Source organism: Littorina saxatilis, linkage group LG8 (assembly GCF_037325665.1).
Source record: "Littorina saxatilis isolate snail1 linkage group LG8, US_GU_Lsax_2.0, whole genome shotgun sequence".
In the NCBI taxonomy this organism is placed as follows: Eukaryota; Metazoa; Mollusca; class Gastropoda; order Littorinimorpha; family Littorinidae; genus Littorina; species Littorina saxatilis.
In genome coordinates, this window is record NC_090252.1 from 28,702,482 (window position 1) to 28,722,704 (window position 20,223).

Sequence of the window (20,223 nt, forward strand, 5' to 3'; positions counted from 1 at the left end):
AATCAATTTATAGCCACGCGAAAAATACACTGTCATCTATCTCTATATATTTATAGATATAGATATCTATATATATATACGACTTGTGTCTGTGTGTCTGTGTGTGTGTGTGTCTGTGTGTCTGTGTGTGAGTTCGCGATGCACGGCCAAAGTTCTCGATGGATCTGCTTCAAATTTGGTGGGCATATTCAGGTAGACCCGGTACAGGACACAACCTGGTCGATATGTCAACACGTGCTCTCAGCGCGCAGCGCTGAACCGATTTTGGTTCCACCTCAGCTATTTTGGTTCCACCTCAGCTACCCGGGCCCCCATACCGACACACCAAAGCCAAAGTTCTCGGTGGATCTTTTTCAAATTTGGACACCGTATTCAGCTACACCCCGGACACAATATCATCGATGAGATATTTCAACACGTGCTCTCAGCGCGCAGCGCTGAACCGAATTTGGTTTTTGTGTTCATTTCACCATTATAAGTAACTCTTCCTTATCTTCTCATCTTCTCCATGTTTTCAGCGTTTACCTCCCTTCCTTCGTATGGTGCACTTTTGAATGAATGGGGCATCTTCGGATATTCCCGGCGTTCTGTTACTATTTTTAGAAGGTCACCGCAGTGTCCAGAACGTAAATTGGACCCGTAAATTATTCTCACTGTAAAAGTGCAAAGGTCGAATCAATTTATAGCCACGCGAAAAATACACTGTCATCTATCTCTCTATAGATACGGCTTCTCTGTGTTTGTGTGTGTGTGTGTGTGTGTGTGTGTGTGTGTGTGTGTGTCTCTATGTGAGCAACACCTGTGCATTGTTCAGTTCTGTTTGTGATGTGGTCTGGCGGCTTTTGTGTAATTTTATGTACTGGCCTTACTTTGAGAAGCCATAACAGTTCAAAAGGACTTAGAGATAAGCTCTAACTTGCTCAGTCCTGTTTGAGTGGAGTTCGCCTCCAAAGGTGATTAACACGGTTACATTCGTCGACAAGGATGGGACTCGATATGGTCAGGAATGGCATTATGGCCACTGAATCATTTTCGTGCTGTTCCCATTCCACGAATCTGGGAGGGACCTAAGCTTGGCGGGTCCATTGTTCGGACCCGGCGAAGCCGGCGTACGGCTCTAAGTACTTCTTCCCGGCGAAGCCGGCTACCCGGCGAAGCGGGTATTCATTCTAGTACATATATATATATATATAGAAATAAGGCCTGTTGTGAGATTTTCCATGTACCTATGTGTTACGGGGCATTTCAGTTATGGGGCATATAAATATATACATATATCCGAAATATTACCTTTTGTGGGTATATATGCCCCAAAAAGATATATGCCCCGAAAAAGACATGTATAGATTGAAATAAATATTGCCTGTTATGGGGTTTCCCCATTTGACATTTGTGTATGAGCCAAATTAAACATTATTATCCCTCCATGTTCGACAGAACATGAGGTCCAGCAGACTTTATCTGTGTGTGTGTGTCTGTCTCAACTAAATGGCGTGCGTGTTGTCGAAGGTCGCCACACTCTGTGGTCAGAAGTGTACAATTGGGGGCACAATTCAAGAGGCACTCAAGGCCGATTATTCCTAGTTGAAGAGAGTTAATGTCATACGCCAACTCATACATTAGCCATTTATAACTAAACATAATTTCCATGCTCCTGACTCCAAAGATTTTAGTGTATTGCCCGTCTTCCAACCTTATAAATGCTTTGTTGAGCTAACAATATTCAAATGGAATAAAACTTTACAGAGTAGAATTGTCTACCCTACCAATGTGAACAAAGTTTTATTCTATTTGCGTGTTGTTAACAGCGATCACGGCATAGCAAGTCTTTTTTTTCTCGGAAGATCATCTTAATCTTAACGATCTCCGACATGTAGTTGTAAGCTCACAGGGTGACATTCAGACAACACAACACGCACGGATAAGACACATGTATCATCGTTAATGGTTTAATTCAAGAAAAAAAAACAGAAACATTCCTTCATTTCGTTTTAAGGCATGTCCTTGAAACATTAAATTAAAGGAATATGATAGAAATCATATGTGCCAAGGTCTGGAAAAAGAGTTTTATTTCTATATGAATGTATATCGTTAAAAGTGACAACATGCAATTCCAATACAGAAACAACAAGAAGAGCAAACGCTCGATCGAGTCACTTTCGCAGTTCTGAATATTAAGCCCAACGTTAAGTTGTGTGTTGACGAACAGGAAAGGCTAGTTATCTCCCCTGTGTTTCCGATAACGTTTGTAAAAAGCTACAGATGTAAATAATTTGATGTAAAGAATAATCCTATAAAGTTTGAATCAAATCCGATGAATAGTTTCAGAGATATGATATTTCAATTTTTTTCCTTCAAGACATACCTGTGACCTTGAAAAAGGTCAAAGGTCACCAAAGCAGACGTCAAAGTGTAGAGGTCACTGGGAGTCACGTTCACATAAAATTTGAGCCCGGTCACTTTTATAGTTTCCGAGAAAAGCCCAACGTTAAGTTGTGTGTTGCCGAACAGAAAAGGCTAGTTATCTCCCTTGTTTTTCTGATAACGTTCGTAAAAGGCTACAGATGTAAATACTTTGATGTAAAGAATAATCCTACAAAGTTTCAATCACATCCGATGAACTTTGTCAAAGATATAAAATGTCTAATTTTTCCTTTGACGCTGACCTGTGACCTTGAAAAAGGTCAAAGGTCAACGAAACCATCGTTAAAGTGTAGAGGTCATTGGAGGTCACGACTAAACAAAATATGAGCCCGATCGCTTTGATAGTTTCCGAGAAAAGTCCAACGTTAAGGTGGTGTCTACGGACGGCCGGCCGGACGGCCGGCCGGCCGGCCGGACAGACTAACACTGACCGATTACATAGAGTCACTTTTTCTCAAGTGACTCAAAAATGAACATTGACCGTTTTCTTAGAATTTGACACAATTACAAAACAATCCATGAATTAATCTGATGGTGGAACTTTACATCACTTCTCGTATCCCACAGTTTAAAATTATATTTAAGCCAGATATTCAGGTTGCACCAGGACTTCATTATCAAATGCAAACAACATATGAATCAGAAAAGATGTCAATGAGCTATTTTTTCGGCTGCCAAGTGGCAAATGCTAGGTGAAGGGATAGCTACAGCGTGAAAAATGCATTTGTCATGAATAGCCACACTGATGCAGATTGAAAATTAACTTTTGACTTCCAGAATTGTGTTAACTTTTCATACTGACGAAGTCCTGCTTCTACAAGAATATTGGACTGACACAATTTGAACTGTGGGAAGTGAGAAGACATATGTGGTGAAGTATTAGATGTCATCCATCAATTATTTTCTCTTTTCACTTCAATGTCTACTGTAGGATCGGGAAAATGAGACAATACATATGGGTGAGTGAACCCGGAATAACACCCAATATATATTATAACCAAAGACCGACGCAAAATTGTTGCCCAAGGTCTAATTACACCATAATAAATTGTCGCTTAAGGTTGAAATATATATTGCAGCCTAAGACGGAATCTGAAGCACCTCGGTGGATGTATATTAATTTGGCCTTAACCCTCTTTCTACCGTGAGTTTCAGCTGATTTCAGGAGTTTTCAACATCACTTACAATACCATTAACATCTCTCACACACGAGGTACTAAATATTAGCCACCATCACCACAACCATGGATTTGCCTCCAGAAACATATGTAAGAGTCGTGGCATTCAAGTTCACACACATCATGGTTTTACCTCCAGAAACATATGCAAAGAAAACCGTTGAGACTCAATTTGACACAAACAATAATCATACCTGTCAAGCTCTTGTGGACTCTCACCATAAGATTTTGCTCACAAAACCATAAGTTTGCACCAAAAAGCATAAGACAACGTGCAAAATTGCAGAAGTCGTTAGATTAATCACCACAAGAACTAAATACATGCACACACACACACACACAAGAAATCAGCCTTATTTCACACATAATAAGAAAAACACACTTTTCTCAACACTGAACGGCACTGTTTTGTGTCATTTTGAAATGCAAAACATGTTTGTAAATTGTACCGAGAATCACCTAAATTGTACAAAGACTACGTACACTTCCAACCAGACACACATTTATGATTTAGTGATTTACGCCCCTCACAAAATTTGTACCAGAATGCACAAAAACACCACATGATAGTAAAGGCACAAGAAAAGTGTGTTTTTTGACAACATTCATTCATTGAGCACAGTGATTCAATCATGAATGGAAACCCCCACCACAATATGCAAAAGAGAACATTTTAGCCAAACAGAATATGTAAAACACACAAGTTACAAGCCAGAAACTCATGTGTGTCTCAGCAATCAAGGACAAATACCAGATCAACAAAAATATGACATGTAAATACTTTAGTTTGAGGTCGCGCATAATCTAAAAACAAGTCGTATAATGATCGGTTGTGACAATTACATCCGGTGCCAACTTTCGCTCTCTGCCTCTTCGAAAATGCATCATAACGCCCTTATTTTTATTTATATGGCTTCACACTTGGTACAACATGAGAAAATACTGTGTAGCTACTAGAACAACAAAAATATTACATGTAAATGCTTTAGTTTGAGGTCGCACGTGTTCTAAAATCAAGTCCGACATGATCGGATGTGACAGGAATCCGGCTACTTTCACTTTCGATCGCTAGCTCTTCGAAAATGCATCACAACTCCCTTAGTTTCATTTCTATGGCTTAAAACTGCGCACAACATGAGAAAATACCTTGAAGATACCGAGAACAACAACAATAGTACATGTAACTGCTTTAATTTGAGGTCGCGTGTGGTCAAGCATGGTCGCACACTACTCGGTCAGATCGCGCTGACGGTGTGCACATGCGCGTTGCCTTGTACTTCCGCCGGATCAGTTAGCGCGAGATTTTTTTGCTGTTACTTTGTTCTCGGGAATAACCTTTGCGATCTTTTTTTTATTTTACCAAATTGTGTTGTAAAAACCGTAAGATCTTCGGCATACGCCGTAAGACTTGAAAAACATCAAATATCCGTAAGAATTACGCGAAAAACTTAAGACTTGACAGGTATGAATAATATAACAGTAAATGTAGCTCTCTTTGGTTTAATTGCCCCGCAAAACATACAAAAGTCTATCAAGAAACGAAATAAACCACGTGCTATTAGCCAGAAGGGCAATATCAAAATGTAAGTATGGAACACTGAAATAAGTTGAGAGAGATCGAGAGAGAGAGAGAGAGAGAGAGAGAGAGAGAGAGAGAGAGAGAGAGAGAGAGAGAGAGAGAGAGAGAGAGAGAGAGAGAGAGAGAGAGAGAGAGTGAGAAAGAGAGAGAGAGAGAGAGAGAGAGAGAGAGAGGTGTTCTATTTGTATGTTACATGTTTTAACTGAATGATATGTGTAGTGAATGGTACTTTTGTATTGCATGCAAACTTACATGGATCATAATACATGGATGAAAAAAATGAAAGTGAATTTGATAAAAACAAAAGCATTTACACAAGAAAAGATACATATAAAAAGGGATGTGGCAATGCTGATTTGGAAAGGAAAAAAACATGGCTCTTCATGTAGCACGGGTATGTATGAACATGCATGTGCATGAATGCGAGCCAATATTAAAACTGAAAACGGGCAGTATCTAAACTAGACACAGTATTGTAACGACTCACGAGCAGCGTCTCCAAAAACAATTGCAATCATGGTTCTTGGTGAAAAAGAGTTGCAGACAAAAACATATTGTCTTCCAGTTACATACCGAGTATTTACAACGGTACACAAAAACAAAATGAAGTATATACAGTTCATGAAAACATAGTCTTGTTGACAACAAAACCATGGTCAATCTGAATGATGTTTGGGTCTATTTTAAATGTGTATATGAAATCTGTGAATCTGAGCGAAATAATTAAAACAAAAATTGAAATGAAATCGCTAAAATACTTGACGTCAGTTTATGTAAAAGCGACTCTCTTGCATCTGAGAACTACTAATTTGTAAGGGAAACTTCCAAAGCCCTTTAAGTCAGAAGGATGAGGCACTGCTAACATCTACCAGAACTCAGGAGGTGATGCAAAAAGAAACCTGCATATTGCTTGCGGCAACGGCACAACTGAAGAGAATTATAAACCTCAAGAGAGCCTTAAAATCATGACATCGCCACTGTTAGTAGTACTCAGAAACCACAATGAATCCTTTGTTATATATGCTAGATGTTCAAATTGATGTTACCATCCATTAACTTGATTAAGAAGAGGTAGCAGAGAAATGTGAATTGTTGGCAATTGGTTTTGTCAAAAACCTTGGTCATGAAAAGAAAAAAAAACCACATAGCACTTGTATTAATTCCTGAGGGTGCATTTGCCAAGATTTATGTTGTTCAGCTTGGACTTAAGTAGTTTTCTGGTTTTGCGCTCTCTTTGTCACTTGGTCGCCTGCTCACAGTTATTTCTCCTTTTCCACATCTCAAGACCTGCAACACATAAAAAAAAAACCACTTGTTTTATAAGTATATACCTTCACTAGTTGCTGCTATGCACTGTGCCGATAAGCTTGGTGGTCATATATGGGCTGAGGCGTAAGGCAATGTAGCACAGAGACAAATGCAGAGGCAAACACAAACGCAGAGACAACGGCAGAGGCAACGCTGCAACCAATCAGGGACCAGTATAATAATAATAATAATAATAATGGACATTTATTAATCGCCGTTTCTCACAAGAGCTCACGGCGATTTACATATTAATTTCTGCCGTGTGAGATGGAATTTTTTACACAATATATCACGCATTCACATCGGCCAGCAAACCTCAAGCCTATTAGGGCGAGCATTCACCTTTCACGGCCTTTATTCCAAGTCACACGGGTATTTGGTGGACATTTTTAGCTATGCCTTTTCAATTTTGCCAGGAAAGACCCTTTTGTCAATCGTGGGATCTTTAACGTGCACACCCCAATGTAGTGTACACGAAGGGACCTCGGTTTTTCGTCTCATCCGAAAGACTAGCACTTGAACCCACCACCTAGGTTAGGAAAGGGGGGAGAAAATTGCGGCCTGACCCAGGCCTGAACACGCAACCTCTCGATTCCGAGCGCAAGTGCGTTACCACTCGGCCACCCAGTCCCAGTATTTTAAACTTGACCAATCGTCTACCACTGCCGTTGTCACTGCCTTCCCGTTGTTGTCATTGCAATCCGGGCGTTGTCTCTGCTCTGCTCCTAGCCAATCAAATAAGCTCTTAGCGTCACAAACCGGAACAGACATCTCAGTTTGTTCTGTACCGGCACGGTGGCCTAGTGGTAAGGCGTCCGCCCTGTGATCGGGAGGTCGTGGGTTCGAACCCCGGCCGGGTCATACCTAAGACTTTAAATTTGGCAATCTAGTGGCTGCTCCGCCTGGCGTCTGGCATTATGGGGTTAGTGCTAGGACTGGTTGGTCCGGTGTCAGAACAATGTGACTGGGTGAGACATGAAGCCTGTGCTGGGACTTCTGTCTTGTGTGTGGCGCACGTTATATGTCAAAGCAGCGCCGCCCTGATATGGCTCTTTGTGCCATTGTGGTCGGTTGGGGTTAAGCAAACAAACACAAAAGTTTGTTCTGTTTGCATGTCTGCTTCTCAGTGTTGACTTTGATGCTGTCTTTTAATGCATCCAATACAGATTCTTTTGTAAACACAGCAACACAACACAAGACAGGAGTCGTTCACAGTTCATGCTCATCTCGGTCTTTTAGCTGGTGTGCATGTAACACTGAATAATTTGCAAAAGCTCCGAAGCCAATTGAAGCAGTACGCAAACCAGTATGATAGCCACACATGCGTTTTGCACACCAGAGGCCCTAACAGAAAGAGAAAGAGAGAGAGAGAGAGAGAGAGAGAGAGAGAGAGAGAGAGAGAGAGAGAGTGTTGTTGTTTGTGTTCGTCTTCGTGTGTGTCTGTGCGTGTGCCTGAACGTGAGTGTGTGCCAGTGTGTGTTTGTGCCTGCGTGCGTGTGTGTGTGTATGTGTGTTTATGTTGTATTCAACAAGGTACTGGATTATTCCGATGAAAAAAGACTCACTATTTGTGTTTACTTTAGCAGGACTACTGGCAAATGACATTTGAAGACCCTAAATATAAAATTTTGTGCAAAGGGGGTCCAAGGCCGACCAACGGAAAAATAATGTACATATCCTCAGGGAGCTGATTACATCTTTCTGACAAATATCCCCAGGAAGCTCTGCATGTACAAAGAGAGGAAGAAAGCTGATGTATTTTTTTTTAATGAAGCTCGGCATAAAGAGCAAAATGAAGCGCAAGTTAATATGCTAACACAGCTCTACATAGAGAGTAGGATAAAACGCGTTTAAAAATGCTAACACAGCTCTACATAGAGAGTAGGATAAAGCGCGTGTAAATATATATGCGAACACAGCTCTACTTAGAGAGTAGGATGAAGCGCGTGTAAATATCCTAACAAAGCCCTGCATAGAGACCAGAATAAAGCCTGTGTAAATATCCTAAACAGCTCTGTATAGAAAGTAGGATAAAGTTCGTGTAGATATGCTAACACAGCTCAACATAAAGAGTAGGATAGAGCGCGTGTAGATATGCTAACACAGCTAATTGCATATAGAGTAGGATGAAGCGCGTGTAAATATGCTAACTTAATAGCTCGGCATAGAAATCGAAAAAGATATCTCCATGCGCTTTCTACTGCCTATTGTACAGAACTTCAGAGGAAAGATATCTGCATGCGCCTTATACCGCCTACTGAACAGAACTGTGAGATGATATTTGCATGCGCCTTGTACTGCCTAATAAACCCAACTGAGAAAAGATATATATGCATGCGTCTTGTACCGCCTACTGTACATAACTGAGAAAAGTTATCTGCATGCACCCTGTACTGCCTACTGTACAGAACTGAGAGAGGATATCTGCATAATAATGTACCTTGTAATTGTATCGCCAACTGTAACGAACTGAGAGAAAATATCTGCAAGCGCCTTGTACTGCCTACAGTAGCCTTATATAACTGGGAGGATACCTGCATGCACCTGGTACGGCCTACTGAACAGAACTGATAGAGGATATCTGCATGTGCCTTGTACTGCCTACTGTACATAACTGAGAAAAAAATATCTGCATGCTCATTGTACCGCCTACTGTATATTAAACTGGTAGAGGATATCTGCATGCACCTGGTACTGCCTAATTAACGGAACTGAGAGAGGATATCTGCATGCGCCTTGCACGTCCTAACGGTCAGATCTGCATGAGCCTTGTACAGTAGGTGGTACAACGCATATGCAGATATCCTCTGTCAGTTCTGTGGAGAAGGCGGTCAAAGGCGCATGCAGATATCCTCTCTAAGTTATGTACAGTAGGTGGAACAAGGTGTATGCAGATATCCTCTCTAAGTTCTGTACAGTAGGTAGAACAAGGTGTATGCAGATATCCTCTCTAAGTTCTGTACAGTAGGTGGAACAAGGTGTATGCAGATATCCTCTCTAAGTTCTGTACAGTAGGTAGAACAAGGTGTATGCAGATATCCTCTTTAAGTTCTGTACAGTAGGTGGAACAAGGTGTATGCAGATATCCTCTCTAAGTTCTGTACAGAAGGTGGTGAAAGGTGCATGCAGATATTATTTCTCAGTTCTCAATTCAGTAGGCAGTACAAGGCGCATGCATATATCTTTTCTCAGCCTGTTCTCTACAGTAGGCGGTACAAGGCACATGCATATATCTTTTCTCAGCCTGTTCTCTACAGTAGGCGGTACAAGGCGCATGCATATATCTTTTCTCAGCCTGTTCTCTACAGTAGGCGGTACAAGGCACATGCAGATATCCTCTCCCAGTTCTTTACAGCACAAGGCGCATTCAGATATCCTCTCTCAGTCATGTAATGTTGGCGGTACATGCAGATATCTTTTTTAGAGCTGTGTTAGCATCAGGGGTGCATGGGACTCTCTTGTGATGAAAAAAAGGAAATCCCTTTTGTCTAGGGGGGTTCGGAGGCATGCTCTCCCGTTTTGTTTTTTTAAATGGTACATTAAAATCTGTGCAATCTGGTACATTCTGAGACGTAAATTCAACTCGTTTGCATCTGGTAAAAAAGAAGTTCTCCAGCGGAATTCGTAAGTAATGTGTCCGCAGAAATCCCCGGAAAAGTCCCATTACTGTAGCATATTTACACGCGCTTTATCCTACTCTCAATGTAGAGCTGTGTTAGCATATCAACATGCGCTTTATTCTATTCTCTATGTAGAGCTGTGTTAGCATATCAACATGCGCTTTATCCTACTCTCTATGTAGAGCTGTGTTAGCATATCAACTAGCGCTTTATCCTACTCTCTATGTAGAGCTGTGTTAGCATATCAACTATAGCGCTTAATCCTACTCTCTATGTAGAGCTGTTTTAGCATATCAACTAGCGCTTTATCCTACTCTCTATGTAGAGCTGTGTTAGCATATCAACTATAGCGCTTAATCCTACTCTCTATGTAGAGCTGTTTTAGCATATCAACTAGCGCTTTATTCTACTCTCTATGTAGAGCTGTGTTAGCATATCAACTAGCGCTTTATCCTACTCTCTATGTAGAGCTGTGTTAGCATATCAACTATAGCGCTTAATCCTACTCTCTATGTAGAGCTGTTTTAGCATATCAACTAGCGCTTTATCCTACTCTCTATGTAGAGCTGTGTTAGCATATCAACTAGCGCTTTATCCTACTCTCTATGTAGAGCTGTGTTAGCATATCAACTATAGCGCTTAATCCTACTCTCTATGGGTAGAGCTGTTTTAGCATATCAACATGCGCTTTAATATCCTACTCTCTATGTAGAGCTGTGTTAGCATATCAACTATAGCGCTTAATCCTACTCTCTATGGGTAGAGCTGTTTTAGCATATCAACATGCGCTTTAATATCCTACTCTCTATGTAGAGCTGTGTTAGCATATCAACTAGTGCTTTATCCTACTCTCTATGTAGAGCTGTTTTTGCATATCAACATGCGCTTTATTATCCTACTCTCTATGTGGAGCTGTGTTAGCATATCAACTAGCGCTTTATCCTACTATATATGTAGCTCGAGCTGTGTTAGCATATCAACATGCGCTTTATCCTACTCTCTATGTGGAGCTGTGTTAGCATATCAACATGCGCTTTATCCTACTCTCCATGTAGAGCCGTGTTAGCATATCAACTAGTGCTTTATCCTACTCTCTGCTCTTTATGCCGAGCTTCATTAAGAAATTTACATCAGCTTTCTTCCTATCTTTGTACATGTTGAGCTTCCTGTGGATATTTGTCAGTAAGATGTATAGTCAGCTCTCTGAGGATATGAACATCTTTTTTGCGTTGGTCCATGGACCCCCTTTGCATCATCATTTTTAGGGTCTTCAAATGTCATTTGCCAGTTAGCCCTGCTGAAGTAAACACAAATAGTGAGTCTTTTCTCATCGAAATAATCCAGTACCTTGTTGAATACAAAGTACACACACACTTACAAAACACACACTCACGCAGGCACATATACACACACTCACGCAGGCACATACACACACTGACACAAACACACACTCACATTCAGGCACACGTACGAAGACAAACACAAACAGATAACCAGAAAGACAGTGGAAAAGTTACACACACAGACACACACGCACAGTGACACTCTGTTTGGGCCTCTGGTGTGCAAAACGCATGTGTGGCTATCATTATACTGGTTTGCATACTAGCTCCTGTGATGAAAAGAGCGTCTGCTTCAATTGGCTTTGGAGTTTTTGCAAATTGTTCAGTACGTGTTACATGCACAACAGCTGAAAGACAAAAGACCGAGATGAACATGTGTGAACGACTCCTGTCTTGTGTTGTGTTGTTGTGTTAACAAAAGAATCTGTATTGGATGCATTAAAAGACCGCATCAAAGTCAACACTGAGAAGCAGACAAACAGAACAAACTGAGATGTCTGTTCCGGTTTGTGACTCATGTAAGAGCTAATCTAATTGACTAGGAGTAGAGCAGAGACAACACTCGGAATGCAGTGACAACAAACGGAAAGCAGTGACAACGGTCAATTTCAAAATACTGGTCCCTGATTGGTTGCAACGTTGCCTCTGCCGTTGTCTCTGCGTTTGCCACAGCATTTGTCTCTGCAATTGTCTCTGTGCTACATTCAGCTTGACTTACAGGCGCCCGCCTCCGAAGTGAATTGCACGGGGTTTGAATCCCGGCCGGGTCAGACCAATGACTTTAAAAGTGGAAATCTAACCACCAAATCTGGTCTCTATAGTTCATTTTTACTCTCAAAGCATATTCCTGCATGTGACCACCCTCTTTATGTGATTGCCATTTTTCCAGATTTAGGGAAGTTCCATACCAGAGGATCCAAGGTATTTTTAGCTGCGGGACTCTTGAGTCCGCAGCTATACAACTCACTGGATTTTCGGACCGTGTCAGCGGTTACCTTGTTTCCACTTACATTTAAAACATTCTGACTCAACATACATGTACAATTACTTTGAACATGAATCAGACCTGTTTACCCCCAAAACTTGACAAGAGTAATGGTCAAGTAAAAAAAATAGTAATCTGATGACCAAAATAGTAACCCAGTGGTTACAAACAACAACATTAGTAACACAAACCTTAGTTGAAGCACATTTGAAAATCGTAGTCTGAACTCAAATGGAGTATTTTCTCCCCAAAATCATAAGAAAATAGTAATAAATTACTCCACAATAATAAGGGTAAACAGGTCTGCATGAATAGACAACAGGGACTTCTTACTTCAGTGTTGTGTAGGTGATTCCCTTCATTTTGAAGAAGCCCCAAAACTCTCTTCCTCTCCTTCGATCCACAAGGCAGGGCGGTGACAGCTTGTACTCTTGCTTCTTCACAGTGAACCGATAGAAGGTGCGAAGATATTTTTGAAGTGCATCTTCTTTTGCAGAACAAACAGTAGTCTGGTTTTTGGTAGTTCCTCTTCCCGTCAATCGTAGGATCACCGGCTACTGTCACTGCACAGATAAATAAACTGATTTAATCAGCAAGACTAGTTAATAAGCCCGCAGTGTCAACTCTTAGGCCCAATATTAGTCAGGAGCATAAAAATTATGCTTCGTTATAAATGGCTAATGTATGATTTGGCGTATTAATACTGACGTTTACTCTCTTCAACTAGGAATAATCGGCCTTGAGTGCCCCTTGAATTGTGCCCCCAATTGTACACTTCTGAGCACAAAGTGTGGCGACCTTCGACAACACGCACATCATTTAGTTGAGACAGACACACACACACACAAATAAAGTCTGCTGGACCTCATGATATTGTTTCATTTTAATCTATACATGTCTTTTTCAGGGCATATATCTTTTTGGGGCATATATACCCACAAAAGGTAATATTTCGGATATATGTTAATATTTATATGCCCCATAACACATAGGTACATGGAAAATCCCACAACAGGCCTTATTTCTATATATATATATAATGTAAAGAGATACACAATGATACAACACATCATCACTTTCTCCCCTCAGGTACACTACAGACTCATATTCAACTTTACACACTGATACAACACATCCTCACTCTCTCCCCAAAGGCCTTCAGTAGGCCTACAGGCTCAGATATTCAACTAGAAAGAGCTTGGTGGATTGTGTAATCAAGAATACTGCAGTTTTCATCATAGCAAGAAGATGGGGATTATTTAAAATAGTGGGACGTGATAATTAAGCTACCACTCAGTATATGCCACATTAACTTACTCACTCCCTGCTGCTATAGCTTTGGCAAGATGCCTAGCTCGGACAAAGTGAATGGAAATCCAAACTTTTCCAGGCCAGCCATCTTTTCTGTGCTCGGTTGACAATCTTGCATCATGACACGCTACCAATGCATCTTGGCTGTCGTAGGCCTAGCCTAGTGATGTTACAGGGTGCAAAGAACAAGGATTGCCTAGACAAATAGATCCAGGACCCAGGATAATGTTGCACATTACTTCTATTGGTCTCGACTAACCTCACTTTGTGAAGTCACTACTGCAGCGAATATATATATTTGACTCGCTTAGGGGTTATCAGTCTCAATATCCTACTTTTCAAAGGAGAATTTATTCTTCAATACAAAAGTCCCAAGGTCGGAGTTGTTTGCTATAAGTATAACTTATGGCACAATTTCTCCTGATCGAGTCACGTGGTAAAGTCACACATGCTTGTGGTGACGCATTGGCTGGCAATTTGATGCCTCCGTGCAAAATCAATGCATATAGCTCAAATGTTGTGCGTCTCTGTGACGCACATCAGGGTTCGTACAGTTTTTTTGTTCTAAAATTCAAGGACTTTTCAAGGACTTTCAAGATCTTCTGAAGAGAAAATTAAGCACCCTCTTACCTTCAAAGCTCGCAATGAAACACTTGCTAGTTATTATGCCCCCTTCCCACACGCCGATTTAAATTATTGGATGTTCAAAAACTAATGATTAAATTTTTGTCGAAGGCGACAGATTCGTAGCAGACCAATGACTTTAAAAGTGGAAATCTAACCACCAAATCTGGTCTCTAAAGTTCATTTTTACTCTTAAAGCATATTCCTGCATGTGACCACCCTCTTTATGTGATTGCCATTTTTCCAGATTTAGGGAAGTTCCATACCAGAGGATCCAAGGTATTTTTAGCTGCGGGACTCTTGAGTCCGCAGCTACCTCACTGGATTTTCGGACCGCACTTACTCGCAGCTACCGTGTCAGCGGTTACCTTGTTTCCACTTACATTTAAAACATTCTGACTCAACATACATGTACAATTACTTTGAACATGAATCAGACCTGTTTACCCCCAAAACTTGACAAGAGTAATGGTCAAGTAAAAAAAATAGTAATCTGATGACCAAAATAGTAACCCAGTGGTTACAAACAACAACATTAGTAACACAAACCTTAGTTGAAGCACATTTGAAAATCGTAGTCTGAACTCAAATGGAGTATTTTCTCCCCAAAATCATAAGAAAATAATAATAAATTACTCCACAATAATAAGGGTAAACAGGTCTGCATGAATAGACAACAGGGACTTCTTACTTCAGTGTTGTGTAGGTGATTCCTTTCATCTTGAAGAAGCCCCAAAACTCTCTTCCTCTCCTTCGATCCACAAGGCAGGGCAGTGACAGCTTGTACTCTTGCTTCTTCACAGTGAACCGATAGAAGGTGCGAAGATATTTTTGAAGTGCATCTTCCTTTGCAGAACAAACAGTAGTCTGGTTTTTGGTAGTTCCTCTTCCCGTCAATCGTAGGATCACCGGCTACTGTCACTGCACAGATAAATAAACTGATTTAATCAGCAAGAAAGTTAATAAGCCCGCAGTGTCAACTCTTAGGCCCAATATTAGTCAGGAGCATAAAAATTATGCTTAGTTATAAATGGCTAATGTATGATTTGGCGTATTAATACTGACGTTTACTCTCTTCAACTAGGAATAATCGGCCTTGAGTGCCTCTTGAATTGTGCCCCCAGTTGAGACAGACACACACACACACAGATAAAGTCTGCTGGACCTCATGTTCTGTAAAACATGGAGGGATAATATTGTTTAATTTAGCTCATACACCAATGTCAAATGGGAATTAACCCCATATTAACAGGCAATATTTATTTTAATCTATACATGTTTTTTTCGGGGCATATATCTTTTTGGGGCATATATATACCCACAAAAGGTAATATTTCGGATTTGTATATATTTATATGCCCCATAACACATAGGTACATGGAAAATCCCACAACAGGCCTTATTTCTACATATGAGGCTGTGCCAAAAGGTGCTCTGGGAGACCCCTGTCAAATTTGCACATTGATATTTTGTTTTGTAATCATACATTTTTCCTGATTTAGCCTCACTTAGCTTAAAAGTATATCAAAGATACAACATGCACAACATTAAGGTGCATGTTGGCCTTTGAAAGGGTTAAAATACAAAATAATTACAAGATCCAGGTCCGAATGTTGATCCGGAAGTGGGGACATTTTAGGGGACCCACAAACAACGATTTTTTGTTTTTTATCTTTCAAGTTGAGAGTCATTTTTTTGTAGATGGGTGAAAGAGGAGAGATTCAGCTTTTTAATCAATGTAAAAAGCAGAACAAAATTCTTCCCGAAATGTGTGAAAAACGGTTTTTTTAAAAGCTGTTACGATCGTAACCTATCATGTCAGATGTCACACCAGCAGAAAAGGTTGACGGCAGTGATTTGCTCCAGAAATCTCTCTAGAAGAACACAGAAACAAGTGCTGCAATCTTAGTTTGACGTTTAGCAACGGTGAAAACAGCACTGATTGTTGTATATATTTTATATCAGGCATGTTTTTTACGGAGTAACTTCGTCATGTCAGAGTGTTTCGATCGAACATTTAATAATTCTGGCCGCGATTTTACTTCTACCGGATGTTTGTCGCATCGCAGTAAAAAGACATTCCTTCCCACAATGCCTTTCGCGCACTTTTCCCTCCAAGATGGCGTCGATAACACGCAGCGGTAAGTATCAGTTCCATGTCAGCTTTTTCTTGTAAGTTGCGGTCAACAGAAAGTTCAACCCGAAAAAAAAAAAAATACTGAGTGAAAGTTCGAAACCTAAAATAACCTTTGGAACCGTGTTAAACAGTTTACACGGCTATCATATGCAGGAAACAAACTCAAAAATAACAAAGACTGCCTCAAAAGTGTTAAGTCAGGCTTCGATCGAAACTCCTGACACAGATATCAAACTGTCAACCGAAACTTTGACACGGCTTCGCTCGTGTCATGTGGGAACGTTTGGCTCTGGCCTTCATCAGTCAGCACGATATGAGCTAAAAACGGATCAAAATGTCCCTTTCTTTCCACAAACGGGCTAAGTTTGCGATTCCCACCATTACTCTGGCAAAACTGCTAAATTTACATTACTGTCGGATGCAACACATGACATCAGAAAAAATTTGTGTCCATTCTAAAAATGTTACCTCCGACAGATGAATGGTATGGCTGGCAATCTTTTCTCCAGGCATGATCAATGTTATTGTTTCTGACAGCAATGAAAGGACTTCACCAAATGAATAAACTTGGTTTTTGATCAAAACTGTGCTTTGCTGTTCTTGAATTCAAACTGCTAGTAATTGCTATCTGTCGGATGCAACACATGACATCATCATTGCACTATATTGTGTTCAGTTTCTATCAGCAATCAGTACATTTTAGTTTAAACACCTGCTACATGGTTATATAAATGATACAAGTAAAAATTTGCTCAAATGATATAGGTTTACAACTAATTTTACTTGTCTTTCATGTCCATTGTTACATCCGACAGATTCCCAAAAATTACGATTACACATCATTTTCTCAAAGTCGCTTTACTGAGTTATCTTTTTAAGACTGGAATTGTATGTCCAAATGACTATTCTTTCACATTGTGTAAGTGTTGAAATGATACTGTTACTTTTATTTTCTTATAAAATGTCCCCCTCTGACAGAGCACCTTTTGGCACAGCCTCATATATATATATAATGTAAAGAGATACACAATGATACAACACATCATCACTCTCTCCCCTCAGGTACACTACAGACTCATATTCAACTTTACACACTGATACAACACATCCTCACTCTCTCCCCTAAGGCCTTCAGTAGGCCTACAGACTCAGATATTCAACTAGAAAGAGCTTGGTGGATTGTGTAATCAAGAATACGTACTACACAGTTTTCATCATAGCAAGAAGATGGGGATTATTTAAAATAGTGGGACGTGATAAGCTACCACTCAGTATATCCCACATTAACTTACTCACTCCCTGCTGCTATAGCTTTGGCAAGATGCCTTGCTCGGACAAAGTGAATAAAAATCCAAACTTTTCAAGGCCAGCCATCTTTTCTGTGCTCGGTTGACAATCTTGCATCATGACAATATGCTACCAATGCATCTTGGCTGTCGTAGGCCGAGCCTAGTGATGTTACAGGGAGCAAAGAACAAGGATTGCCTAGACAAATAGATCCAGGACCCAGGATAATGTTGCACATTACTTCTATTGGTCTCGACTAACCTCACTTTGTGAAGTCACTACTGCAGCGAATATATATATATTTGACTCGATTAGGGGTTATCAGTCTCAATATCCTACTTTTCAAAGGAGAATTTATTCTTCAATACAAAAGTCCCAAGGTCGGAGTTGTAAAACTTATGGCACAATTTCTCCTGATCGAGTCAGGTGGTAAAGTCACACATGCTTGTGGTGACACATTGGCTGGCAATTTGATGCGTCTGTGCAAAATCAATGCATATAGCTCAAATGTTGTGCGTCTCAGTGACGCACTGGTCCTTTGGCCTAAAAACGCGTCAGATGCGCACATCTGTGCGTAATAATTATCACTGTAACCCTTGAAAAGCGACTTAGCTTCCCTTCTTTTGCATCAACGGAGCAGGAAGGGAGGGCTATTTGACGTGAGGTATGGTACAGTATTTGCAATAGAAAAGCTTTAACATACCTTTTTCAAAAGCTCTTCTTAGTTGTTCCTTGGTCGGACCCTCTCGTTCAGCTTCAATATCTGTTTAGAAAGAATAAAAACTATACAAATATATTAAGCATCCAAATACGAGTTGTGTTGCATTACTCAATTAATATCTCATTACAAGGAAAAGAAAACGGGACACCATAAAGACTCATATCCCACAACTATGTGTGTACAGTCAACGCCAGTTAATAAAACCTTGGTTAATAAAGCCAGCCACTTATTAAAGCCATTTTTTTAAGGTCCGGAATTCTATCGGGACCTAACCCTGTAAATGGACGCCTGACCCTATCAAGGGTTAAGGTAAAGACAGTAAGGGAGACATGGGCACTGCCCTCATAATGCTCAGCGTTTCTGGTCACCCGGCCGACGCTACGTTTTGGTGCTGACCCTAACTTATTTTTAATCAAAGTAAAAAAAAAAGAAGAAAGAAATGGGGGGAAGAAAACAAGGTCATAAAGACTCCATGGAAATGTCAGACCAGGTAAAACAACCATTTTATACTCCATCAGTCTTTGTCACATTTGTTTTGTGAATGTGTTGACAGTGTTTAGTCTGTGTATATATATGAGTCCAGTCTCTTTGTGTCATTTAATAGTTATTTTCTATCTTTGGATAAAAAATATTCACAACCTACAGATACAATTTTTTGGCCTTGCCCATTTCTCCTTCTTCTAAGATGTATATCCCTTTCAAGGTGAGTTAACGATTTGGTATCCAAACATAAGTAAGAAAATACTAACCCGCTTCCTTCGGTTCCCAACTTCCCAGTGGGTCAAAAACCGGCGACCTTGCTTCAACTTCAGATCCTTCTGAATCTGGGTCTGAATCTGGGTCTGAATCCGGCTTGTAATCCGAGTCAAGAGAGGTGTGGTCAGCTATTGATTCTTCACTTGCAGGACTGGCACCTGGCTGCTTGGTAAAATATAAGAAAATATGGGAGTTGATCATCATAAAAAATCAAAACCTTATTTCAATCAATAATGTATTAGGTCAAGGTGCAATAGGCATTATGCTGAAATGGGAGACCACTCTCAATACAAGGGCGGGCATAACAATGTTCGCGTCAAAACAGAAGGTTGGCGAGTTACACACTCGCACACACACGAAGAGGATGGAGAAGAAACCAAAACCCTGCCATTCCCATGCATGTCCACATTCATTTCACACAAGGAAAACTTTGCTTTACGCCAAGTTAAAAACGAAGGGTTATCTCAGGGCGGTGCTGCTTAGACATTTAAAGTGCGCCACACACAAGACAGAAGAAGCTTAAATTGATAAATACAGTTGTCGCCGCTTAATATGACCAGAAATAAATGCCAAAAATGGTCATAATAAGCGTATTATGGTTGCATTGGAGGGTTTGATGAATGATGCAACACATAGTGTTAAAAATTTGAGACCCAAAATATTTGGCAGCATTAAACGGGTAGTTAAATTAACCACGGTCTAAATAAGCGGCGATCACTGTACTAATGTCAGTGTCTACAAAACTTGCAAAGATTAAAAGTTAAATCTGAAAAACTCATTCACCAAAACTGTACTTGAAGCTTCAGCAGAAGTTGAAGTTTGAATGTGTTTCTCCAACCAATCTTCCACCTTTCTCACACCGTCAACTGAAATTAACAAGAAACATTTGCTCATACAATCTTCTTGTTTTTTATTTAACATCAGCATTATAAAATATAATGTCTGTTATT

The 20,223-nt window shown here is 40.3% G+C and overlaps 1 long non-coding RNA gene across 1 annotated transcript; it reads right to left on the bottom strand.

Annotated features, from left to right (window-relative positions):
• Positions 1-1,376: 1,376 nt before the first annotated feature.
• LOC138973219 (uncharacterized) lies at positions 1,377-18,579 on the bottom strand. Its single transcript, XR_011457926.1, has 4 exons — positions 18,500-18,579; positions 15,064-15,293; positions 12,771-13,000; positions 1,377-6,468 (listed from the first exon to the last, which is right to left on the bottom strand). It is a non-coding gene; the product is annotated as an uncharacterized lncRNA (long non-coding RNA).
• Positions 18,580-20,223: the final 1,644 nt, after the last annotated feature.